Below are 27,953 nucleotides of genomic sequence, written 5' to 3' on the forward strand. Positions count from 1 at the left end.
CCGTAACAACTCGGCGCCTAACTTAGCTTCACAATTTCAATTAAACAATCACTCAGCGAAAAGTTTAAGGGAGGCCGTGTGATTTACGGCAGCCTGTTTATTCAAACATAGCTTCTAATGGAGATGGCAAGCAAAGACAAATGTACCTCTCAACACAACTCTACACAATGGCAGGTATGTTCAGACAGGTCTCGTATGACTATTTGTACTCTCCTATTTTTCGGCGTAGCGCCGCCGCATGATGACGTTCTCGTTCTAGTGTACGGGTGGTGCGCACTTTCTTGCACGAGAGAGCAGTTGGGGCCGTGGGCGGTAGGAGGGAGGGACGCGGAGGGTGTCCTGCCAGTTTTATTGGATTCTCCTCCCCCAACGCAGGTGCAATGCATTGATCGCACCATCGTAATTGAACAGCACCATGCAGTGACTTGCTGAAGAAGCAGTGTTTTATTTGCCCCAATGTTTACTGTGTGGGCTTGAAGCGATAGCTTGGTGCACGCGCATGCTTAAGGCTCGCTACCTACCTTTCTTGTATTGTATCATGTTTGTTTTCCCGGAATTGGCGGCGGTTTGTTTTTGTGAGGGTCCGCATCACTTTGTCGGGTGGCTTCGAGCTAGCGAACCTCCACGCATGCAGAAGGTTCCTCCAAACTTCTGCAATCTCTCACCCTTTGCTGCCGGTTGCTGAGAAAAACCGAATTCTTCGGGACGAGTGGGAAAGACAAAAGTAGTCCTCCCAATGCTGAGAAGGGCCAGAGTTTCATTCACGTGAATATTGCAATTCAAAAGTGTAAAAACCGCAGTTTCTGCACGAAAGAAAAAAGCGAGTCAGGGATCTTTTAACGTGGTGAAAAAATACATATTGTATGAAGCCATAGCTGGCTGTGAGGCTAGCAACCAGGGCCATTGAACCCACCCAAAGTCCTTCCTTGACTTCCAGAATCCAATTTTCATTTTATTGTTTCCTTTGGACGGCAATTTTATCTCGCGAGGCGAATTTACCTTGCACTAATGTACAAAGCCTGATACCAGCCAGCTACTCGATAGTGTTGACAATATATACGCAGCACGACCCAAATGACTAAGTGATTACTGCACGCAGGATTTTTTCATCGCGGCATTGCTCCTTCAGCACCATCCAAGGGTTGCATCCAAAGAATGCAATTCCCAACAGTTCAATTTTAAATGTTAATTAGGCTTTAAACCTATGCGAAATCACTGAAGAATATTACTGTATTTTAGCTGTACATCTTGTGTGGAAGTGTGCTACCAAATCGCATTGAACTAGAATAAGGAGTGCACGGTTGGTGTTAGTCTTCCGCTTCCTGGCGACTGGAAGAATTTACGAGAGCTGGCCTGGAATTCTGAATCTTTCCTCCACTCTATCTTTCAGTAGAGGCAGTCGTTGAAATTGATTTCCAAATGAATAAGCATTGGGAAATCCTCTCCTTGAGCTGAGTGGACGGAGCAAATAGAGTGGGCGAGGTACTGAGAATACGGCCCGTTGTATACGATGGTTTAATGCAGGAAACATTGCTTCGGTTATGAGCATTTTGAATATGGCCATTGTTTGATGCAAGTTTATGCTACGGTTCTTTCAGTCACTACACAGTATTAAAGAGGCGTAAACGAAACACTTGCTGCTGATCATCACCATAATAATAAAAGAGGCGGCCGACAAAATCGCGTAACAACCGCGTTAAACAGGGCAAAATGCGGTTGTGAGCGAAATGGAAACGCTTATGAGTCGAACGAAGATGTTTCCTTATAAAATCACAACACTAACTCTTGGCCATGAGGAAGTGTTTTGGTATTTGTACGTACCCACTCCACATCCTGTAGTGTTTAGGTTGTTGAGAATGATTCTGTGCGTGACGTTGTCGAATGCTCCCTTCTGGTCTATTGCGAGTATTTCTCTTTGGGCTTGTTGAGTTGCAGGTTTCACTACCGGTTTGTTGAATTTTACTTGTACATCACGAGTCCCGTTGAGCCACACATATCCGGATGACGTCCGTGTTACAACCGAGCATCCGAGTCGCGCGCTTGAAGTCTGGTGGACGTACTTAGGATGTATTTTTCTGGGAAACGTGAGCATTCACTCAACCTGCTCCGATGGGCGTCTGAAAAGTATTTGTGCATGTACGTTTATTTTGGTCCCATCAATAAACTCATCTCACGTGTCGTAGCTCTGTATGGTTGAACCAATATTCCTCGATCATATTTGTCACTCATAATATTTATATTCTTGCCGCCTGCCGCAGAATCCAAACTGTCGCAGTTCACAATACTACTTTAATAGCTAAAATCGTCGCGCCTGCCTGGCTGCCGCACAAAACACCCCTTGTATGCTATTCGAGTCAACTTTATGTTATGTTGGAATTCAAAAACAAGAAAGAAAGCGCGTCTCTTAAGTTTCAAAAAAACGAGTTGGGGTGACATGCAATGTTGTACTGTTTGATTTGCTGCTAATTAGGCTAAAAGTGTTTTTTTTGCTGCAAAAGATTTCCATCGTTTTCTTTTTCGCGTGATGGAAAGCCGGTGACGCTCATGCCACGTCAAGCCGTAGCATCACAGCCATTCGCTTTGTGTACTAGCTCTGTAGCACCACCGAACTTAGAATATTGTAGAGAAAGAAATGTTCTGCTTTCTTATAGCCATCTTGTTGAATAGTCAATGCAAGGTAAGACATTATTTAAAGATGGCGCGGGGAAATTGTTTTTAGGTTTCCGTGTATGGAAGATTTACGATGCGCCCAAGTTAGGCATAACTGGCTTTGCGCGTTTTGAATGACAGTAAGAAAAAGCGCAAAGGGAACCATTTCTGTATAAGCAATCATGGGCGCCATAAATTGGTTACCTTTTTCCTCGCGCTATAAGTGGTATGAGCACATAGTCTCATTGAAAGCGAACGTCGTTGAAAAGGCCCGCGTTTGCACTCAGGCCGACGCTACCGTTTCCCTAGTGAGCGCATTTGATACTTTTACGTTCACTCAAGATTACTGGAAGTGTGTGTAAACGTTTTTACTGTGTGAGCTTGTTGTGAGCGGTGTAAAGCTTTGGTGGTCAGGTGAAATTTAGGCACGGTGTGAATAAACGTGTAAAAAGCCGTACACTGGGTTTTAGGTTGGGGGTAGATTCATGACGCCAGTGAGGAGCCCCCGTAGTGTTTACGTCGAGGCACTCTACATTGTGGCTTATGAAGGCGAATACGACGAAGTGAAGGCATTTTGTGGACTTGAATATGAACTGTACTAATATATTTCCCAGGCTTCTGTGCGCGCTTCCGCTGATATAGTCCGTCAATACTCGCAGCGGTTGCTCAGTGCCTCGGGCGTTGTACGTCAAGATCAATCCGAAGGTTTTCGTGGGAGCACCGAGCAAGCAAGACCAGAACGCCGTTCTGTGGCACCACTTTTTTTCATTCGCGAATATGAGATTAGGCTGCCTTCTCTGAACCCTTGGCTGTTGCATAGAATTCGCTCATCCTCTTCGGCAAAGGTCGCCTGCCGCAGTTTTTTTCTCCATTCCTTTTTAGCTGACGCATCCGCGTTTCGTTCTTCCGCAACCTCATTACACTAAAGATACCGCGGCATTGCGGCATTCCGGAAGCAAATTACATATTGTTTACACAACAATGCCCTGCATGCCGGCATAGTTGCACTGGGAAGGTTGCGTATCGGTGTGAAGTCTGTCAATGACAAGAGAAAAGTATAAAGAAAAAAAACGAGCCTACCCTTTTTCGTTTTTGACGCCAGTGCGCGCACTGCCTGGAACAGCCATGGGAAAAGCAAACCTATCATAATCTCCTTGTGGCTGATGCTAAAAAGTGTCACGCTAGGGCAATGTCGTCGCGGTGGGTCGGTGCTCCCACGATAACCTTCAAATTTATCCTGACTATACTGCTGTGTCCAAGAGCGCGGATTCCTTTCCCGTCCGCGGAGGCCGCTTTGCTAACGGAGGTAAAAAGGCCGGTACTATCAAGATTTATCCGCACGTTAAAGATTCCCAATGGTGCAATATTAATTGGGAGCGTCCAGATACGTTCTGCCTCATCGCCTGTGTAGTGCCGGCCCGTTACACCACATAACTATTTGATAGAAGCCGTCAAGGCGTGTTGGTGAAAACGTGTTTTTACATTGTGGGGCATTCGGTGGGCATAGAACAGCTTTTTTCCATGCAACAAGGCTATGAAGTTTTAATTTTTAAATTCAGGCCGGCCTTCGTTTTTCAGTACACAATAATAGCTGTGCTACACGGCCGTCTGAAACGACATTTGAATCGACTGGCCATCGAAATGTTAAATGTCATTCGAACTTCAAGATGTTCCTCGATCTACATGGCAATTCCCAGGTGGAGTTGAAAGTGTCCGCGTTGTGTTGATGACGCCGTTGCTATCAAATTGCGTTCTAGTAATTCGATTTAAAATTTAAATCATTGCTAAACAGGGCCAAGAAATCCCAATTATTAGTTAGCGAATTAAGAACAACCTACAAACGCACACGAAACATGCATGAAAGAGGTCGTCCTTTTTCTTTTTTTGCACCGCTGGCGCTGTGAGTATCACGTTACCTTCCAATGTTGGATGGAAAAACAGAAAACAAAAACTAGTGAAATATCATGAAGATCGTGCATGTTAAATCTAGTTTTTAATCGTAAACAAGTTTTTTTGTAATGGCAGGAAGAAACTGCGGGCTAGATAACGAGCGTTCGTGTTTCAAAGAGCTTCAAAGGCCTATAACGTTCTCAAAAGTCGGTTGTCGTGCTCCTTTTAGTGAAATGGTATTTCAAACAAATTTATTGGGAAAATGTCGCGTAGCAGCTCCACAATGACATTCTATTCAAAGGCCTTCGAAACGCTCCTGTAGCACGGGTGTAACAGTGGTTGCATGCATATTATTGAAATGTACCCAACTGGCTTTGCCAAGGCTGTAATTTGAAGCCACTAGTAAACTAAAACACAATATTTCTTAATAGATAGAACAATATAAACTGTTTATTTGGAAGTTTTGCAAACTGCTCTGACACATTTTAACCGAAATTTTTTCCAAGCATCGTTGCTTCAGGAGTTGGCTAATTATTCCTGACTTGTTATCTATTTCAGCCAAATACTAAAAATAGTGGTATACCCTAAATACAAGATTGAGCAACATGCATATAGTCGGATCGTCTTACATCCGATGAGCATATTTTTGAACTCTGGGGAAAGGTTGCTGAAAAACCCTGTATATCATGCTCAATGTGATGAGCCCGAGGCAGTAGTAATTCAAGATGTTGGGGAGAAAAGAAGGCCAGTGAAGGAAATGCCAATCTTCCGCATATGGGTATGCGTCTGAAGAAAGGAAGAGCATGTAAGAGAAGAAGATGAACTCGACGGAGCGCTCATTAGTAGAAGCTTGGGGTGATCTTGCAAAGAACAGCGATTTCATCCACTGACAATGCTCAGCGCTCGTCCTGTCCGGTTCTTTTCTTCGTGATCCCATTTTAAGACGCTGTTTCCAACCAACCATGAAACTACCACAGAGGGATGTCGCCAGCCACAACCTTATGTTCGTGGCTAGTCCAGCATCACCGGCTGTCTGGACCGGATGCTGCACCAGGTATCCGCGCTGGGTTATCGGGCTGGGTGTTCCAGCTGAGCTTGACGAGATACCTGAGCTTGACGAGATACCTGTGCTTATGCGACGGGCCACGTCTTGTTCCAGTCAAAGTGGGGACCAGCAACGTCACCAGATGTGAATACTTAACGAAATATTAGCCACGAGTTACAACCAACCGTTTTAGTTTGTGGTCGGTATTACGCGTTACGTCTCGATCTCTGGTGACGTTGTTGTTTCTCACGTTGTTCCGAACGGTAGGTGGCACAGCGCTTTAAGTGTTTGGGGGAGAATTCGTGGTTCTTTCAAGCGCACACCGAGCTTCCACTGGATGTAGTGCCCCGTCGCGTCCCTTCTTTTGTATTGCACGCTCGTTCGTACAAGCCAACCCGCGTTCAATTTTGAAATAAAAGTGCACCAAATAAACCCTTCGCATGTGCATACTCAGCGGTGGCCGCTTGAACAGATGGGTAAAACTGGTTTCAGTGCACGAATGTCTACTTTGTACAAACTTTTGAGTAACAGGCATGAACTAATTCGCTTCCTGGTCGCTGCAGTGCACCCTTCTATCCGCGCTACTGCGAAACTATTGTGATGCGGGAGTATGTTAAGGAATATGCGGTCATGCGTTCAGTCGAACACGGAGTCCCACGGTTCTCTTTTTTATTTGTATATTTTTTGGCTCTCTTGCAACGATGCCAATGCTTAACAAATAGATTTGCGCTCCGCTAGTGAAATGTGTACTATTACGGGTGCCCTGATTCATCCAACCGCACATGGGACAGTATTATATTAGGTGAATTTTAGATATAAGTGGTTTTTATGGAACCTCACATTATTGCATTGAATTCTTGGGAGCAGAAAACTGGTAGTCATGAAGGCCAACGTGATATCCAGCACTGCACCGTACGTGCACAGTATATGTGGTCTACACTATATCCGAAAGAACAGGATAGCGTTTGTAATCTTTGATGCGTACTGCCATGGGAACATGCCCACTTTTGCTTTCGCCTGGCTTCATGAAAATCCCTTTGTCGACATAGGGGCCTCCTGGACGTAGGAATGACTTGTCACATTACAAAGACAAGCACTGAACCAAGGTTGTTATACATGAAATGAAATGTTTATGATGGATAATACCACAACCACATTGCCAATCTCGAGCAGTCTTCTTGTGTTATTTTTGTAGGTTATGATAGCCTTTGATTTTGGCTATGGCACAGGGTATGATTGGGTTTTTGGCATAGCCTATGATTTCAGATAACAATATGTTTAGGTGAATACTTTCTACACATAAAGGACAGCTCTTGTGTGCCTTTTTATTGCCTATGTCCTGGTGTTGTGTACTGCAATACACACTTTGCTGAAATAACTGTTACTAAATGAAAATACGTGCTAAGTTTACATCGTGCTGTAATTTAAGCCTAGCACCGGTTTCCCTTGGCGGCCTACTTAAGCCGTATCAGCTTTTGAAGAGCGACCTATCCCGAACATTTAGAACCAATAAAAACTGATGACAGAAGGCCAATCGTTTAGAGGACGTGTTGTTATGTGGGCATCCATGTGCAGATGGTCTGATTGAGAAACTACATCCCAGATTTAGTGCTGTCGCCATGAAATGAGAACTAGTACAGTGCCTAACACGTTAGATGTTTCGTGCTTAGGATTCTTGGATTGCATATGAAGGGCATACAACGTATTGCGTTTTATACTTGCGGCTCCTGATAATTGCCCCATTAAGGTGAAGGAGCAAACTATAGCACAAGGACAAGACGCCCTAGGCAGCATCCTGATGTCTGATGAAATATAATCTAAAGCCGCAGGTTTAGATTAAAGATTCGCTATCCAGGTATAGACGATGTACAAAGTGAAACCAATTTATTCAGAACAATCTCTTCCTTGTTTTTAATGAATTGCTGGATTGTCAATTTTTACTGAAACCTGTTTCAACTCTTGCGGGCTTGAGCCTCGGTAAATACTCGTTCTAATTTGTGTCTGAGTACCAGCGGAACTTACTATGGTATTGCTGCTTTGGTGCCGTAAAATCTAGGTTGCTAGATTTCTTTGTTACTAGGTTGCTTTGGTGCCCTAAACTCTCCAAATTGACTTTTTTATCTTTGCCTAGCAGCACTACTACGATCACCGATGCTCAGTCGAGTGCCCTCCTCACACTCTCCCTCACTGATAATCTGACCCAATCGTTTTACAATGTTCTTTATAGACATTGTGCGGTACTGTTCTCGCGGATACCCTGTCCACAAACTGCTTATGCTAGTTGGCAAGATAGCACAGCTTGTCAGCTGGTGAGAACGAAGGAATTTCGCGAAGTACAGCAAATCCTACCAGTACCAGCCATCATTTGGGTTTGTACAGGTACTCAGGAGAGTCAAAAATAAAGTTCCCCATGGAGTAATGACACAAGCAGGTTCAGTCATAAAGCCACAATAAAAAAATCCACGATGTCCAGTAGAAGTTTTTTGATGGGTGCAGTCCCCGTTCCTTCAACTATCATTGCTATTAATTGGCATACCTGTTCATTTACATATTGATTCGAGACATCCGAAATAGTTCGAAAGCAAGCTAAACTTCTTTTTTTGCCTCTGATAATATAGCCATATTTCGGACTATATAACCCTTTACGGCCCAGCCCGCACAAACGTGTGGGTCAACAAATCGTTTACTAAGTGGCACCTGTTTCGGTTTCAGTTTCACAGCCCTTGGTAGCCGCTGCGAACGCTTTTGAGACTTTATTGGTTTCGTTAGTTCACTCATTTCGCCACCAGGGGGCGAGAAATCGCACATTAAAAACGGCGCTCAAGCCAGCGCGATCACGCTAGCCGCGTTCAAGATGAAAACTGATATTTCCTCTTGCTATTCTCGTATTTTCTGAATAACAAGTGTAATACACGACTTGCAGGGCTTGGAAAAACGCGATTGGCTAAAAAATACACCCGTTCCCTTCGTCTTCGTTGCGTCATCACGGTTGAAAAATGCACCAACACATATGTGTGGGCTGGGCTTTGGTCGTCACGAAAATTTTTCTGGGCACTACAGGGTGGCGGGCTCGTGCACTGCAGCGCTAGCGATAAAAATGTTTTCTTCCTTTCTTCGTGTCTGATTTATTCGCGGTTTTGTGCTGGCTCGTTGGTAATGTTTTCTCGCGCCTTAACCTTGAACTAGTTCCGTAATTACTTGTGAAAAATATTAATTATAATTAATAATTATTGTAATTAAAACTTCACTATTAATATTTTCGAAAAATTCCATGTATAATATAAGTACTCCTGAAAACAATGTAAAACTCGTAAATAAAACGTAAAAATGCAGGTTTTCTGCGCCTGGTGCCATTTTTAAGGTATTCTTACTGCCCGCAGATCATACGAATAGAAGCCCAGCCCACACATTAGTGTTGGTTTGTTTTCTGTGCGAAATAATCTGCGCCTTCTATTTTCACTTGTCGAAGCATGATTAGGAAGTGGTAAATACACAAAATGTATTTACTTGTGGCCTTTTTTTCTAAAATCTTTTTGCTGGGCAGGAAAGCGATAAGCCAGGAAGCTTTGAATGGCTTCAAAGAGCAGGAGGAATAAATATTTATTCCACGAGCGCTGGTGCTGCTGTTAGGGCACCCGCCCAGAGGTGGGCGTCCCTAGTCCGTGATGCCCTGTCCATGGCTGGCAGTCGAGGCCCTCTTCACCAGTATACGCTGGGTCCCAGGGACTGGACTTTTCAGGCAGGCCACCCACTGCTCGTAAGATGGGGAAAGGTTAGGGGGTAGGCCTGGGGTTTGTCTGCACTCCCATACTTGGTGGTATAGCGTGCCCGGCAAGGGACTGAAATTGCAGGTGGCCGGGTGTATGGTGGGGTGGATCGCGTGAAGAAGAGTGCGATTGGGATAGGAGTTTGTATCCTTTTCAGGCTGGTGGCTCTTGTCTCGATAACTGGGGATGTGGAGCCGCGAATATTCTTCGGCCTTGGCGATAGTGGGCCAGAATGTCTCCATAGTTGACAAGAGTTATTGTTTTGGGAGCAGCAGCGATGTTTGTCCCTCGTAGATAACGGCCCGGTGTACGTGCGCGCGGGCAGCGGCATGGGCCGCCTCATTACCGGCGAGGGATGTATGTCCGGGTACCCAGACGATTTCTATTTCAGGTAGCTGTTTCGAGCATGCGGTGGGCTGTTTCGGAGATGCGTCCCCGTAGATAATTGCGGCACGTTGCTCGCGAATCCGTAAGCACTGTGGTTGCAGCCGCGCTAGTCGTTGCGGCTAGAGCAATAGCCACTTCCTCTGCGCTTTCCGTCTGCGTTGTACGGACGGTGAGGCAGGTCACTTCTTGCCCTGTTGTACTGGTGAAGCATACCGCGTGCCCTGGTCGCTGCAGATAAGGATACGCGTCGGTGTACCTTGTGGTCGTGTTTCGCCCATACTTTATGTCCATGGCCCTGGCTCGTGCGATTCTGCGAGCTTGATTGTAAATTGGGTGCCTGTGGCGTGGTAGTGGCCTTACCCTGATCTGTCGAATAAGTAGGGGAATCCTAACCTTGTGGTATTGTATTGGCGGCGTTTTATAGTGCAATCTTCTTAGGGTCGCGCGTCCTGTTGGCGGTATTTGAGGCGTTCTATGTGAGCGGTATGATGGGCTTCCTCTATCTCTTCCCAGGTATTGTGTAATCCAAGTTGAAGCAATTTCTTTGTCGCTGTCTTGCAGAGCAATCCTATGGCTGTCTTATATGCTTGGCGGATAAAGATATTCAATCTTGCCTTCTCATTTTTTTAGAGCCAAGAGATGCCTGTAATTGTTTAATCTAGTTTTGAAGATGCTGACTGACCTTAGTCGGAGAGGTTTGGAGTGAAATTGTTAGTTGACGTGAAATGGGAACGTGAAATGTTGTACTTAGGTTGGAGGTTTTAAAGCAATAATTGTATAAGTTTTAGGCTTTTCGACTTCTTTTTATCTGTACTGCGGGCCATATTTTGCAACGCGTAAACTACAATATGCTAGATTTATTTCATTCAACCTAATGGTTCTAGCAACTTGGTTAACTGTAAACAGTTCACTCGTTTAAGCTTAATCTTAGTTGAAGTTTGTCCTTAGGGTGCAATCCTGTAAGTTCTTTCTTTAACGGCTATAATACACTACCACAAACATGCTCGGGAAAGATACATGAACTTGATGGTACAGTGTTAAATTTTGTATTCAACTTGAGAACTTGTACCGGCTGTAAAGCTGAGTGCTTTTTTTGATGACCTAGATTGAAGTAACCATCCAGCTTGTTTTGGCACCACCCTAATTAAAAAGGCTTGTAAAACGCACTCAGTGGAGGGACAACTGGGAACCCTATTCATTATTTTCTTAGCAAGAGTGTGAGCAGTTCTGTACAACGTAGCGTAATGCAGGAGAAGTTGCAAGTTTATTTTCGTAGCTGCTTTTTCATACGGAACAAGGAGTACAGTGCGGGATGTCGTATTGAAGTATCCAGTTCACGCAGATTGTAACTACCTACTACAACTTATTCATATTTATATTCACGTAACAGCCTGCACTGTACGCATGGTCATTATTTAAAAGTGGTTACAATAATAAGGTAGCAACTTTCCACTGTCTTATTCTACCATAAAAATCACTACTCTCTCTCTTGCAAACTAAAATGTGAATAGATAGGGTGGGGAGTTGTCAGTCCACGCAGAGCGTAGTGCAAACATTTATACTTTGTGCTGTGGCGAAACAACCTACATACGAGGATTTTATATCGAGAATTGTTAAATGTAGAGTAGTACCTTAAGGCACGTCATCAAAAAAAAAGCACTAAGGTTTAGAGCGGGTATGCGCTCTTCATTATTTGAAAAAAGTTAGGACCAAATGCAAAAGTCCCTCTAACATTCCAAATTCCGATTTTGTTATCCCCGGTGCATCGCCTTTGAATATCTCTCCGGAAATGCCAGATTTTGAACATCCGCAGGATTTCAGAAAATTAGGCTCAGCGGTGAGTCATACGTTAGTAGGATAATAATTGTTTTCCACCGAACCATCCCACGGACATCCGAAGGGAACTTGTGGGTTTATTACGGGCATCCGACAGACGTCGGAATGTCCGACAACGAATGTCGACAGATGTTCCATGGACGTCTATGGTCCCGAAATGTTCAAGCTGTTTCGGGAATCGGCAATTCTTTGGGACGTGATGTCGCTTTTTTCCACAACGCTTTGATATGGTTTTAGGTACCATTCGCTTCATCACCTTTCCTACGCACGAGGTGAGAGAGATCCGTTCATTGTGGTCGATGTTCCCTGTTTTGACTTGTTTGGGTATAGATCGTTCTTCTGCTTCTTTCCAATTCTCTTGCGGGATCCCGTCTCTTACGTCGTATACATGTGATTTAGGAGTTACATCCAGATCCCGTCGCTGATGTTATGTAGCATCTACTAAGGATTCGCGTCGTGCCCTCAGGCGCTGTTGTTGCTTTCACTACTCGCTGCGATCAGAAATGCTTCGGGTAAGAGTTTCTCCAGCAATTTGTTTTGTGTACACGAGTAGTCTTTGATTGTTTCTTTTTCTCTTCTCGTTTTGCGATACTTCATTTTGAGGTCTTTGATTAAGTTGCTCGCATTTCTCTTGTAATTCTAGATAGCGCCTGTAGGGGCTCGCTTTCCTGCGCCATTGCTTCCTTGTGGTTCAATCAGATGTCTGACGATGCTTCACATCATTTTGGTTGAGCGGGTGACCTGCAGGCTGTCACAGAACTGTAGCCTGTTTTTGCTGCCATGTTCCTTCCCATATTACGGCGCCAATTTGTTCAGTTGTGGATGTCTTTCCGAAGTGTCTCATTATGTCTATTCATTCTACCTCCCCCTTAACCAGGGTCAGCGCCACCCATATTTGTGGAGTTTGTCGTCCAAAAAGGACATATGAGTTACGTTCGTTATAGTTTGTGTGCGTCTCTTGGTCATTCGTCTTTGTTTTTTAGCATATCTGCCTGCCGAAGCAGCACTAGCATGTACGGCTAAGCATCAGATGGTGTATCTCTGGCCAGGTAATTTCGGCTGCGCCATTTTTTGGTAGAAGTTCAAGGTCCATACTCAGATGGTGGCCTTGGCAATGTGCTGAAAGTTCTCTGTTCTAAGCTGAACGGCTGTTATCCTTTAACCACCGCATCGCCAAGGGTCCCACTCTCCTTCCCCGACTACCGGACTTTTCTATCGACCTGCCATACTTCCGTAGGCTAGCGGCAGTTTAACGTTCAACAACCTACAGCAGTTCAACTTTTTTGGACGGTGGCTCTTTATCCTAGCGAGGAGCAGCTTTTTACCTTTCGCCGCTCAGCCATGACCGAAATTTAGCAATGCAGCTTACTCCAGTAAACCCGTTCCACTGCAGCAGGGGTTTTACGTGTGCTGTTCGGGCTCCCATAGAGCCCAAAACCAGCTATAGGGGAGCTGTTTGTACCGCCAAGTGCATAATTTAAAACATTCTTACAGCAATCATTCGTGGTTTCAAGGAATAAATTAAATGGAACACCTGGCAAGGATTGTGCTGATTAAAAATGTGGTGCAGATTTATTCCCCTCAGTTGCTGCCAGTACAGTAACGCTGCTACCGCTTGATGTGACCGCCATTGTGGTAGTGGGCGTTGTACAGCCGTTTTGTGCCCATGGAAACCACAGGGGGTATGTTCAAGTGTGTCTCAAGCAATGAACATAAAGAAAAGCAGAACGAGTCACTTCCAAGCACTACACAGCTCACAGGGACCAAACTCAGCAATGCACTAAAGACACTTCAGATATTTACACTGCTGATATGCAAATCGTCTTTTTTGAGAATATAAAAATTTCAGAACAAACTTGAACGATAAATTTTGAGTTACAAGTAAATGTTGCCGAGTTACAAATATTATTTTTTACTTATAAAGAAAGTTCCAACAGTGCATGGCTTCATGCCATTTTTCAAATATAGGGAAGTGAACCAGTTTAGACTAAATACTATAACCTCCTGAGACCCGAGATGTATTTGTGTTCACACTTTTTTTTTTAAACTTGCAGAAAAATGAAGAACTGTAAAAATGAAAAGTGTTGGGTTTTTTTTAGGGTTCATAGTTTATCTTAGCGAGATGTCCAATATATCGTACCCGGTGATGCTACCAGGCCTTTTCTCCGGGGCGCGCACGTAATTAGTGATGTATATGAGATACGGAGCTGAAACTGATGTTCAAAGATGTTTTACTCAAAAGAAAGAGCATTTGATAAAGATTTCGCTTTTCCGGTGGCCCATTTTACATTTTCTGCCCCTTGTGATGGAGAAAAAACTCGATATTGTTTGTTCTCATGTTTCTTTCTTTTTATGCAATACTCTATCAAACAAGCTAACTGTTTCTGCGTCTGTATAGCGTTCTTACAAAAAAAAACAGATGGATTTTGGCCACTAAAAAGTGCAAATCTGAAGTGGTGAACATCTATCTGAAGGAAGACAGCTATAGATTAAAATGAAAATATGGCCACGAATTTTCATATTACTTAGGTTTGCAAAACTGGTCAGTTTTTCCATGGAAAATTCTGACGTCCGAAAGTCTGTTACGGTGATGCATCTGGAAGAATATTGACCTTCCATTTCTCGAATACAAGTTGAGGTTTCATTTTGTTCTACTGAAGGCGACGGGGAAGGTACTGAGGCATTGCAGTTTGCTCCTTTAGTGGCGAATGATTTCAAAATTGCTCAGGATCACATGTATCTACACTGCATCGTTAACGTAATTAGTTAGACTATCAAGGATATTTAAATTCCGCACGGACCTCAATTGTACTTCCAGTGTTTCTGCCCGCTTGTATGAAACATTTGAGGTGTAACATGATAACCTGCAGAAGCCACGCTCCTCTAACTCCACTTCAATTTGTCGACGAGATCCAATACCAAACAGTATCTTGTGAGCCGTAAATTATGTGGTCCTCAAACTACACGAATAAAGAAAGAAAAATCGAGTTTATTCTGAACTTGAAAATGGCATGTTGCTTTCAGCCGAAACTGATTAATTTTTTGTGTGCGTCAGATTTTGAGTCATCTGACTTGACACCAAACCTAGCCAGCTTTTATTGTGCCCTAATCCTGCCTATCCCTAGAGTACCAGTAAGACCAAGCCTCGATTAGAACAACACTTTCTATGAATATTCATATTCGTTGTGTCTGCCAATGAGTGCAATAATGGCTTGGAGCAAGACATGTGAACATTTCGAAATACCGTAACCACAGGGAAAGGGTAGCTGACAAAAACGTACACAGAGTTGCAACTAATATGGCATGCAGGACCATTTAGTGAAACTGCATTGAAGTGTCACTTTTTAAGTGAGCCAAAAAAAATTAATAGCAAGGAATGATTTCGTGTCACTCTTTTTTTTCTTTTACCAGTTGACCAGCTGGTAAAACACCAGCTGGACCACCTGACTCAGGAACACGTCATCTCCCTGGATAGAGTTACAGTGACTGCTGTCGGTAGGCTGAACTAGAAGAGGCCGCTGACAATTATTTGCTTTTTATCGGCTCAAACAAATGTTCATGCACGAACCGGATTGGGTGGCCAGATACTCTGTCCCATGAATCGTGTAATCTTCACGAGTTACTCAAACCGATATTTTCCTTCTAGTTTGCGTAACATAATACAGCCTTCCTGATTGGTTCTTGGTAGCTTGATACATTTTGAAAGCGGATATTGGAACCTCAAGCGTGGTAGTGACTGCAATGTAGATTGAATTCGCTGAACTGGGGGGCAAATATTCACAAAGAGTTGCGTTCTACACCACCACAATGCGTAAAAGGGCACTCTGCTCAAGCGCGAAACATCACTGCAACGTGCCTATACCAGAATCTACGTTTAAATTCCAATAAAGCAAACATTTTCTGTCGGCTGAGTATTTCTGTATTTTGACTGAGTTGCTCGACATTCTGGTTGCATTCAGTACAAAAACCTTCCACTACAGCACGGAAGGCAAAATGTCAGTGATAAAAAATTCCTGTACCATGGCATATGGCTTTGTTCAAGCACTCCTAAAGCTCTCATGTTCACTTTTCTCAAATAAATGCTGCAGACTGAAATAACAAACCCTTCACGTACCTTTCTTACCTCTGCTTCAAGCCTTGGCCATAACAATGAAAAGAAAAATAAGCGGGCAAATAAGAGATCCAAAACATCTACAAAGACGAACAGGATATTTTGGGTTCATTATTGAAGTCAGCGATCCTATTGTAGAGCCTAAAGATCATCTGTGTTTTTGTTCTTAGTTCATTGGCCGGTTTGTTTGCATTAGGATGTTCCTAACATGGTCTAAGAAGAAACTCACTCCTGCAAGGAACACGCCCCGACCTAGCTTTATTTTCTCAAGTGTGGCCTACTTCTGTTCCCTTAACGACCGAAGTTGCAGGTTTGGCTATTCGTGCAAGAGCTCCACCTTCTGTTATTCTCAGCTCCGAGCTTTCACTCAAGGAGAGCCATAGGACCGCATGGTTGCACTGTGGCATTTGTAGCGGCCGCTACTGCATCACTGCTGCCGCTACATCCCGCTTCGCAAGCTGTAGCTGCCGCCTCCTGACTTGGCTCCGAAAGAGACTCGCGTGGCAGGCAGTCGTATTCTGCTGTCGCTGCCCATGTTTAGCTGCGGTGTACTGTGATTTGGCTGAGTCAGGTTAAATGAACACGCAAATTAGACTCGTTGAACGTCAAATCTTATGTAATGTGTGAGTGCAGGAAAAGGGTGGTGGTGGTAACCTTCCTTTAAAGGCAAAGGTGACGCGAATGCCTATTTCACGATGCAGGAATTGGCTCCCTTACTCTTTGCTCAGCTACTTGGGTATGTACGGGGAATTCAGTCCACGTCTCAATTGTAGGAACCGAGTGAGTTACGCTTGTTAAGCAAATGGCTAAGGGCAGAACAATAGTTCGCTGAGGGCATGCCATCTCACAGGCAATGGTGATGGCATGTATTAAAATAGATGCACACTAGCTTCGCAGAACTCTGATTCTGGGGTAGCTGTTGCGTGAAGTGTCGCCAGTTGGCTTTTCCAAGTAATTCGCACGAAAAAAGCATAACATGAAAGCGAAGAAAGAGATGCAAACACAATGCGGCAGTACCGAGTCTTTGATAAGTGAAGAAATTGAGGTGTTTAATCTTGCTGGTGTTCAATCTTCCCAAAATACAAAATCAGCACTCAGGAAGAGCGACAAAGGAGTATGCTACACACAAACAGCGCTGTTTTCTTATCAGCCAAAAGAAGCCATAAGGCTTTCTTCTTTTATTGCACCTGAGCAGACCTAACTTCCCCGAGAAATTTTCTAATGCACTGGCAAAATTTCCCCAAACTGCATATTTTTCACTTCGCAAACGGCAAAACGAGAGGTCACGGAAAAATGTATGGGATAAAGATAACTGGTCTTCATGCAGCATTTCTTTGCTTTTAAAAATGCACAAAGGTCCGACGTGACACTGAGATGATTACGAGACGCACCGTAGTGGATATATAAAAATATAGATCACCAGGGGGTATTTAAAGGGGCCATAGAGACAAAATACACCCTTGTTCTTTGTTTACGAGTTCACTTGTAACTTCCATTGTTTACCCGAAACCTTTTACGGCTATAAAAAAAATGTGGAATAAACCTAAAGGCAGATATCCTGTTCTGAAAACCTATAATCTTTATTATTTGCGTTGGATTTTTTCGGCCTAAATGAATTGCTACAAGCTGACTATAATACATCATCAGTTAAGTGCAGACAAGAGGCTAGAGTGTTGAATGCGTAATCTCTGTTTTCCTTACTATGCCACCTATTTTAATGAAGTCTGTGTTAGCTAAAATAGTGAACATTGGTATTCTAACGACACAATCTTTCCAGTAAAGAAAGCTTGCATTTTGTCTTCATGGCCACTTTAGGGTAAGCATACCTTTCGGTTTACATCCTCAAACAGAAAACAGGATGTACTGGCCTTCATTAAACCAGCGTGCTACGAAATGCAGATGACCGCTGTTTTTCGTTTCCTCTGAGGCGAAATGCATTCACACCTGACATTAGGCCCCTGCTGAGGAGAGAGAGAGAAAAATTTGATTTCTCCAGCAGGGGTTGATGAACCAGAGCTAATTAATTCAAACACGAGCTCTCACTGCACAGCAGCTCAGAGATGTTGGGGAGTTCCCCTCCGCCACCCTAAAGATGGACAATATGTATACACTTGCCTCATAAAGACTGTTTGTGTCACTGGTGCCATCCACCATTGCCTGCACCAATTTAAGGACCAGTTGACTCTGCAGAGACAGCAGGTGGCGCGTCCCGTCCGAGTAATTATTGTGTTCGGGCCGTGTAACCCGCTAGTACGCCGCCATCTCCATGGTCAGCGACATGGGTTGAGGTGGTGGTCCTCCTCCTAGAGAGCAATATGTAACATATCGTCAGTGAAAGAAAGGCTGGAGTGAATGTGAGCATTGAAATGGCTTTAACACCAAAATTCAAATGAAAATTTTCCCACCTTCACATACATGCCCGTGTTTCAGTGATCGCATTTTGACATCTCTTTCAAACTATAGTAGACAGTATTTGAAATATACACATAAAAGATAAACTTTAAGGCTGCTGTGTAGTGGCTTGGGACAGCCTGCATGTACTTCAGTATGCTGTGGTTTCCTAGCTCCGCCTACAGGTGGTCGGTACTTGGGGGCGGACGGAATATTTGCCACCGTTCCGAATCCTCGAATACTGGACCAAGACAACTGAATCTGGTGCGGACACATTTCCTTTAGTGCACATGATGAGCGGTGTTTACTAGATTCGGGTGATAACTTTTATATACACTCATTGGGGCGAGTTTTTTATTTTCTTTTAAAGGCCTAAGGCTTAAAATAAGAAAGATACAATTCGGGTACGGTGAAGCACATCGGTACATAAAAAAACGAGAATCATGGGTGAGAAAACTTCCGAAGATTTTTTTAAGGGGAACCGGCAACTTTTTAAAGAGCAAGGGAAGGAAACTGCAACAGGGTGCGGAAAAGAAACACGAACGTTTCTAGCATAAATTGCGACAACGCTAACCTTCTTCGGTAGCGCATTCTAGTGTCTTTCAACGAAATTTCAAAGCTCTTACTTAGCCGCCTTCTATTTCTTTCGCTTTCTGCCGACACATTCCTCGTTCCACTTTTGCTTCATGTTGTTCGAGCATTATTTATTCGGGCCGCGTCACATTTCATGGTACCAAAGACGGAGTTAATGTTCCATATCAGCTTCCCGACACTGGCAGCTTTCGCTGCAACGGAACATACGTCCGCTTTCTTGCGCTATAATTTGCTTCATCGCATCTTTATAACCAACACAAGAAGGGTCTTTTCACATGATTTGAAACTAGCAGCAACTTTTCTGCGTGTTTCTTCGATCCTTTTGCTGTGCTTCAAAAAAAAATTACCATTGAACACACGTGAAACCAACGAAATACTGTCAAGATCTCCGACCCAGCTATCGCCCGATTGCGATAGCCCGGGTTGCGAGACTAATTCATTGATGTCCGAAACAATTCCAATGCTTCTGAACACAGATGGTTGTGGATTGGTATTTGCTCAAGCAGCGTATTGTCACCCATTACTGCGGGTAGTTTTTAAATGCAGAGCATTTCTTTAACTCACGATGTCACCCGGCGTTGGCGTGCCTCGGCGTCCGCAACAGCCGTTCCAGGTGCGCCCTCTCCCCCACTCCTCCTCTCCCGCATCACGCTACCCTCCTCGCTCTCAACAAGAGGTCCGCACCCCTCCCCCTAGACTATATAAAAAAATAAACTTACCGGCGCCTGGTTTCGATCCCATGACCCTGCGGGCGGAACGCAAGGTACACGGTGCTCTACCCACTGCGCCACAATGCCGACACAGAATGGAAGGCTACGAACGCGACTAATATCCTTGACTCATTCAAACTACGTCAAGAAGCTGCTGATACAACGCATTCACTACCTGTGGGCGGAACGCTAGGTACATGGTGCTCTTCCCACTGCGCTACAAAACCGAACCAGAATGAAAGGCTACGAATGCGCCCTATATCCTTGACTCATTCAAACTAAGTCAAGAGGCTGCTCATACAACGCATTCACTACCACCAACTCCCCAAACACAAAACGTTAACGCAATACAGCCACCCCCTAAGCGACGCATTTACTCGAGTCCCCCTCGCGGGGAGAAGGGCCCTTTTGTAAAAGCGCCTGTTTGATGACGTTGCATTCAATATCGAAAGCGATAATTTAAAGCTGCCTGCTATCTTGAAGCTGAATTCTTGAAGGCCGCTCGGTGCTTAAGGTTAATTTAGGTATATGAATTCGCCGGTAAGTTGAGAGGAGAAAAAAATGGGGTATGATATACCGCATAAATACAATCTATTTACGAGGCAAAATAGGTGGGGCGGGTGGCACATTTGTTTATGTAAGCACATATCAAGCAGCATCTTCTGGGGCTCGAAAACTGTACGGCTAGGTCTTCCAACTGGGAAATTGTGGGAAAACAAAGGGTATTTCCGGCCAAAAAAGGTCGTAATGTTTATTGAACAAGACGACCCAATTATAGCTTTCTAGGAATTGTTGCTCCAGGGAATGCCGAAGCAAGGCACTTAGTTTCCATACAGTGTCTGGTAACGCATGAGCAATGTATCGAACACTTAAAGAAGCATCTATGCAGTCCAAAGTCTAATGGATCCAGTGCACAAATTGTAGATCGAAACCGCAGCAAACTTAAAATAGTGCGCGCTGGGCAGTCACTAAAAAAAAAAGATGACCCCGCACGGGGCACCTTGAGTATTCATGGTGACGGTGAGCAGCGACACCGCGGACCCCGAGCTCCCAACATAAGCCGTGTCCAACCTTGGCGAGGTGTTTAAGGTGAAGGGTAGAAGCCGTAAACGGTGGCCGTCAGAGCCTTGGTCAAGCTCCGGCCGATGGGCTCCCTGCCTGTCTACCAGGCAGGGAGCTCCGGGACCTCTTTGACTACCAGGGTAAGGTCGAAGGATAAAGTACCCCCATCTAACTGCTTTTATACTATGCTTTATGGTATTGTCTAAACCCCCCCCAACCGTTATCGGTCCCTGAAAAGGGGCCGCACCGAAGTGTGCTTTCCTCCATTGCCGTCGTTAACCTTTCCTGAACCGGGTCATTTTTCTCGATTTCTTGTCATGGAATCCCTCAATCCAACCCACCCTCTTGCATCTCAGTCAGTCTTCTTGATCGCCAAGTATCTTGAAGCCATAGTAGGAAAATCATATAAGTGCAAAAAACAAGGGTCTGGTGAACTCCTAATTGAAATAAATGACAAGCAGCAGTCTGCAAAGCTTCTAGCTCAGAGTAGACTGGCTGATCTCGGCATCAGGGTCACACCCCATCGGAGCCTCAACAGCTCACAGGGTGTGATATCCGAGACAGACCTCCTGAACGAAACGCATGCGGATCTCCTTGCCGGCTTGAAGGATCAGTGCGTCACTGCTGTGATACGCATCACTATCTGCAGGGACGACAGGGAGATTCCCACCAAGCAAATTATCTTGACCTTTGAACGCGCAGTTCTCCCACAACACATAAATGCAGGTTTTATCCGGTGCTCAATACGTCCCTACATCCCGAACCCGCGGCGCTGTTTTAAGTGCCAGCGGTTCGGGCAAGGTATGAACTCTTGCCGTGGCCGAACGACGTGTGCAAAATGCGCGGCGCACGATCATCCGAGCGAGAACTGCCCATCCGAAACTCTCACTTGTGTAACCTGCGGGGAGCCGCATGCGAAAAACTCCCGCAAGTGCGAAAAATTCCAACTCGAAAAAAAAAGATCATCAACATTAAGGTCACTGAGAAAATCACCTTTCCCGAGGCGAGAAAGAGGTTCGCCTCTTTCTTTCTGGGGAGGTGTGCCGACGCAGCTCGCCGGGGGGCAGAGCGGCGTCTGGTGTCCACAGGGACCCAGTTCAGCGAGTCTGACCTGGTCCCGCCCCCGCCCCCCGTTGGGTTGCCTCACGCAGCCCAACCCGGCACCACGCCGCTTGCTGAGGCAGTAGCGGTTGTGGTGCAAACCACTTTGGTCGGGACCGGTGCCGCTCCCGCCTCTGTCTCCCCGTCCTCCACTGCGTTGGAGGGTACCGAGGTGATGGACACCAAGGACCCCGCACCGGCTCCCACCGCCACCGCACCGCCCATGCCACCTCTGGCGCCCCCGACGGTGGCGGCTCAAACGAAGGGCTCCCGAAGGGTGGCCAAGTCCGGAGGGCCCGGTCCGTCGGGCACCCCTCGGACATCCGACGACGAGATGGATGTCGGGCCGTTCCTGCATGCAACGCAGCGCAAGGAGCGGCCACCGACTTCCAAGCCTACAGAAAGGCCCAAAAAGCCCAATCCAAGAGTAACAGCCCCGAAAGACGACACATGAACACACACGAACACACACACTGAAGTCATTCTTAAATTTAAATAATGGGAACAGAAAATATCATCCAATGGAACTGCAGAGGCCCCCTTAAAAATCTTGACGATGTGTATGAGATTTTGCATGCCAGTCAGCCAAGTATCATGTGTCTACAGGAAACCCACCTCAACTCTAAACAAACAAATTTCTTAAATAGGTACATGGTATTCAGAAAGGACAGGGTTGGCTGCACCCACTTTTCAGGAGGAGTGGCCATTATCGCCCCGAAATCAGTAGCATGCCACCCTGTCTCTTTAAACACTGTCCTCGAGGCTGTAGCGATCCGTACAATAATATTTAATAGGTTAATAATGGTATGCTCCATTTACATCTCTCCTGATTTTGCGCTTCTGAGCTCTGATTTCGAGGCACTGGTTGACCACTTGCCCGAACCATACATACTAACAGGCGACCTTAATGCGCACAACTCTCTTTGGGGCTCCTCCAGAACGGATGCCCGAGGTCGCCTGATAGAGAAGTTTCTTACATCCTCCGGGGCATGCCTTTTCAACAAAAAAACAGCCTACATACCATAACTTAGGACACAATACATACTCGCATCTTGACTTGGCTATTGGTTCTGCAGTTCTCTTTCCATATCTTGAGTGGGGTGTGGGCACAGACACATATGGTAGTGACCATTTCCCCACTATATTAACCTATATAGGTATAGGCCCGAGCAGTCCATCTTCCCATAAAAGGTTTAATGAATCAAAAGCAAACTGGAGCACATTCACACAAACATCTCAACTACACCACACATCCATAAAACACCTACACGTGGAGGAAGCCGCCCAACTCGTCACGGCGCACATCCTCGACGCCGCCGAAAAGTCCATTCCCCAGGCCTCCAGCGGGACCCGCGCCCCAAGGAGGCCCTAGTGGAACGAGGACTTCAGGCGGGCGCGAGAGGCCCAGAACAAGGCGTGGGGTGTCCTTCGCCGGTACCCCACGTCAGATAACATCATTTCTTTTAAACGGGCAAAGGCTTTTGGGAAGCGAGTGCGTCGTGCGGCGAAAAGGAAGAGTTGGCGCACCTTCCTCATTTCCATCAACTCGTACACTGACACTCACAAAGTGTGGACACGAATACGAAAACTGAAAGGACAACAGACACACAGCCTGCCCCTGGTTAGCACAACAGGGAACACACTCGAAGACCAGGCCAACACACTTGCACAACACTTCGAACACGTGTCCAGCTCATCACACTACACAAACACTTTCATGAAGCACAAAACGTCTGCGGAAAAGAAGTTCCTGCGTGATAGCAAGAAGTCGCACACTTCTTACAATTCTCCTTTTTCAATTCATGAGCTGAAGGTTGCTCTGAGCACATGTAAGCCTTCAGCTACAGGTGCAGACAAAATCACATACACCATGATACAACACCTACAGAAGAACGGAAAGTTGGGCTAGTTGGTATGTGTTCATCTTGGTGGAATACAGTAGCGCTCAAAAAACAAGGACGAAGGAAGAAGCGCCGTGTTGTCTACTTCTTCCTTCGTCCTTGTTTTTTGAGCGCTTCTGTATTCCACCAAGAACAACACCTACACCCAGACACTCTTGAAACACTCCTACATCTATACAACAACATATGGCTTTCGGGGCACATTCCTCATTCTTGGACGGAGGCCATAGTAGTGGCTTTCCTGAAGGAAGGAAAGCACCCTTCCTCTCCCGCTAGCTATCGGCCCATCGCCCTCACAAGCTGCCTGTGCAAGCTCCTCGAGAAGATGATAAACAGGAGACTCGTGTACTTTCTTGAGTACAATGGTCTTTTCGAGAGCTGCCAGGCAGGCTTCAGGGCGGGGCGGTCCACCAACGACTAACTCGTCGCTCTCGAGTCCAATATAAACGATGCTTTTCTCCACAAACAATATTGTATGACGGTATTCTTTGATCTGGAAAAAGCGTACGATACCGCGTGGCGGTACGGCATTCTAAGCGACCTCAAGTCCTTCGGCATAACAGGTAACATGATGAACACACTTGCCAGCTACTTTTTTCAAAGAACCTTTCGTGTGCGAGTTGGAACTGCACTCTATAGGGTTCATGTGCAGGAAAATGGAGTGCCACAAGGTGGAGTTGTAAGTTGCACCCTTTTTATTGTGAAAATGAATTCCCTTAGGAAGGCGCTGCCACCGTCGATTTCCTTTTCAATCTATGTAGACGATGTTCAACTCTCCTTTAAATCCTGTAACTTGTCTGTCTGTGAGCGCCAGGTCCAGCTTGGTGTTAACAAGCTAGCTGGCTGGGCAGATAACAATGGTTTTAAATTTAATCCCGGGAAGTGCACTTGTGTTTTGTTTTCCAAGAGGCGTGGCTTACGGCCGGATCCAGACATTCAACTCAATGATGTCTTGATTCCTATAAAAAAGGAACACAAATTTTTAGGTGTCGTAGTAGACGAGAAACTAACATTCATCCCTCACATCAGACAACTAAACCATAAATGCATCAAAGTAATAAACATACTTAAGCTGCTTTCACACCACTCCTATGGCGCGGACAAGCAACTCCTCTTGCGTGTCTTTACAAGCTTGGTGGGGTCCCGCTTGGACTATGGGAGCGTGGTTTATGGGTCAGCGACAAAAACAGCTCTGAAAATGCTACACCCTGTGCTTCAATTGGGGCTCCGCCTCGCGTCGGGCGCTTTCCGTACAAGCCCCGTACAAAGCCTATACGTGGAGTGCGATAAATGGTCCCTAGATCATCAGCGAACAAACATGGATCTTCTGTACGCTTTTAAAATTTCGTCAATAACCGACCATCCTTTCAAACCATTTATTTGTGATGCACTCATGTCCCAACTTCCTAATCGTCCATCTATCTCTGCTCCGTTCTCACATAGGGTGAGACAGGAAGTGTCAGAATTATCTGTCACCTTTTCAGACACCTACATATCAACCCTTTCTGACTTTTTACTACCGTGGCAGCTGCGCCCGGTGTCGTGCGATTTGTCCTTTGTAGCGATTGATAAAAAACGAGTACCCACAGCTGCAATTCTTCAGCACTTCTTGTTCCTTCAAGATAAATACAAGTGTGCAGAATTCTTTAGCGACGCGTCAAAAACAGCCTGTGTCATGTCATGTGCTGCGCACAGACCTCATTTTAGAGTATTTAACACTTTAAACTCGAAAAGCAGTATCTTTACGGCTGAAGCCTATGGGATATTTCTGGTTTTAAAGCACATAGTTCATAATAAAATTCCCAAGTCCATCATCTTCACAGATTCCTTGAGTATAGTACGTGCATTGTCATCGAAGCAGTTCTGTAAAAACCATGCTATTCATCTAGTTTACAAAACCATTATGTCAGCTTATGCATTAAGTCTTGAAGTGACCGTATGCTGGGAGCCAGGTCACTCGGAGATCGCCGGAAACGAGACAGCAGATCAAATGGCCGCTGCAGCTGCACTCGCAAATACGGTGGGCATAACTACAATACCATACACTGAACTTAAGTCACACATCAGACAACACTTGCGCAGAACATGGCAAACACACTGGGACGAACAGACAGACAACAAACTACACGTAATAAAGCCACACTTGGGACGGTACACATCTGACTCACACAACAGACACACGGAAGTCACCTTGGGTAGGCTACGGATAGGGCACACGCATGCAACTCACTCGTATCTGCTGACGGGATCTCCTAGGCCTTAGTGAAGCAGGTGCGGAGAGGCCCTATCCGTAGTGCACATACTAATAACATGCAAAGCATTTCACACAACACGACACAAACACTTCAGAGAACTCTACAGACAACATATCCCCCTACATCCATCGCTGTTTCTTGGTGACGATGCCAGTGTTTCTGTGAAATGTGTGTTTGATTATTTGTTAGATGTTTAGTTTTTAAACCTTATCTCATATCACGCATATTCAAATCTGGCCCTATAAACCAGCCATCACCATTACCTTTAATTGATTTGACTATGTTCGGTTTACTTGTTTTTATACGTACCTTTTTGTGGTAATCACTTCGCTTCATTATATAACTTCTTTTCTGGCGCTCTTTGCCCTCGTTGGCCTTGCGCCATGAAACAGCAACCATCTTCATCATCACTAAAAAGATGATAAGCCGTTGAAGATTGTACGTAAATGAGTAATTGATTTCCTTTATAAACCTGGCGCAAAAACAATTTTCATAAAAGTTACTATAAGAAATATTTTACTTTGTTGAAACGTTTGTGTTTACGGTAGTATATTTTAGCACCACCAGAGGTTCATTTGTTGTTTGAAATCAAACACAAGCATGGCAACAACCGTTGGTCGCGTTGGTCATACTTCTGTGAATCTCTCTTTCGTGTGTATGTTTGTTTGCGGAAAAATATTCTTTTAAAATAGAACATAGGAAAATGGTGTTCTAGGTGCATCTTCAAAATTCCTTGCTCAGGCTGGGCACGAACAAAGGAGGTTAGTAGTGTGGCAAGTAGAAGTTTCTAGCGCTCCGCTCGTCGGTAATGAGGTATTACTGCACTGTACCGTAAATTTGTGAAATCTATGCGTTCACACGCCGGTGGCCAGCACTAAAATTTGTAAATAAATACACGCTTGGGCTTGCAATTTCTTTGCATTAGCTTTCTCGTAACGGAAAACTCTTGAAATTACACAAACAGTACAACGAATGCACAGGCTATCAATCGAGCTCGCTCTCAGCTTTTATAGACTAAGAGTGTTGCATAAAACTATAGGAGAAAGAGAAATCCTGTGGAACTAGGATTTTTATGAAAATCCCATGGAAATAGCATTGAAATCCTGTGCTATATTTGACATAGAAATGCTTGGCTACACCTCCGGGCTTCACCACAAACGATACTGCTTGGTGTCTGGTACAGACCACCAAATGCAAATCCAGACTTCGCAAAAAAATGTAATGACATGCTAAATGCGCTCACCAAAGCCTAGCCGAATGCTCGCATTTTGCTGCTTCGTGACTTCATTCTTCCTAATATTAACTGGCAAACTGGAACTACCACACAAGAAACCACAAAGACTCGAGGAAATTTATGGAAAATGCTTGATTTACTTTAACCTATCAGAACTTGTATTAGAGCTAATACGTGTATCCTTGATCTCATTCTGGTCGCCCATCCTTCTAGCTTATCGTCGGTTTCCGATTTTGAAAAAATTAGACACCATAAAATTATCCATGAAGATTTCTTATTTTCCTCAGAACGACGCGAAATGCTAGACAAAATAATTTGTTTTTATGATAAAGGTAACTATGAAGAAATTACCAACCAACTTAGTCACTTCTACCCAGATTTAGAAGCCAACTTCCGTAACCGATCCTTTAGGAAAAATTGGATAGTTTGAAACGAAAGATTAGTGAACTTAGAAATAAGTTGATTCCGAAGACCCTACTTTGTGCCACACAGCAAAAGCCCTGGTATTCTAAAACATTAAACCGTTTAGGCAGCAAGAAAATCGCCTTTTCCCCCAGGCAAAATCTAACGGAACGCCATGAGCATGGGATAAATACTACTCCGCCGCAAATAACTATCTTACGGCAATTCGCAACGCCAAGCACGCACTGTCTAACACTGACCTACCCAACATGCTGCCTGATAACGTAAAATTTTTTATCAGATCGTCACTCCAAAACCATCTAGCACTATAATTCTCACTATCAAATCACGTGAAGTGACAACAAATGCCGAGTTTGCTAACATTTTTAACATTGCATTTTTGTCTGTGTTCAACAAAGAGCCAATTATGCCTTCCATTCCGCAAAACCACTCCGATAGCTTCCAGTATGCCTGCTTTAGCATTTTCCACAGACGGGATTTCTTCTCCAATAAAAAACGTTAAGCTTTCCTCGGCATGTGGCCTTACGAAATTACTTAAAAACTGCTAAAGAACATCACCAACACAATTGAACCATTCTTGCACCTCATATTTTCACA

This window comes from Haemaphysalis longicornis, unplaced genomic scaffold (genome assembly GCF_048455015.1).
Source record: "Haemaphysalis longicornis isolate Haplotype H1 unplaced genomic scaffold, Haemaphysalis longicornis Haplotype H1 scaffold_15, whole genome shotgun sequence".
Lineage (NCBI taxonomy): Eukaryota > Metazoa > Arthropoda > Arachnida > Ixodida > Ixodidae > Haemaphysalis > Haemaphysalis longicornis.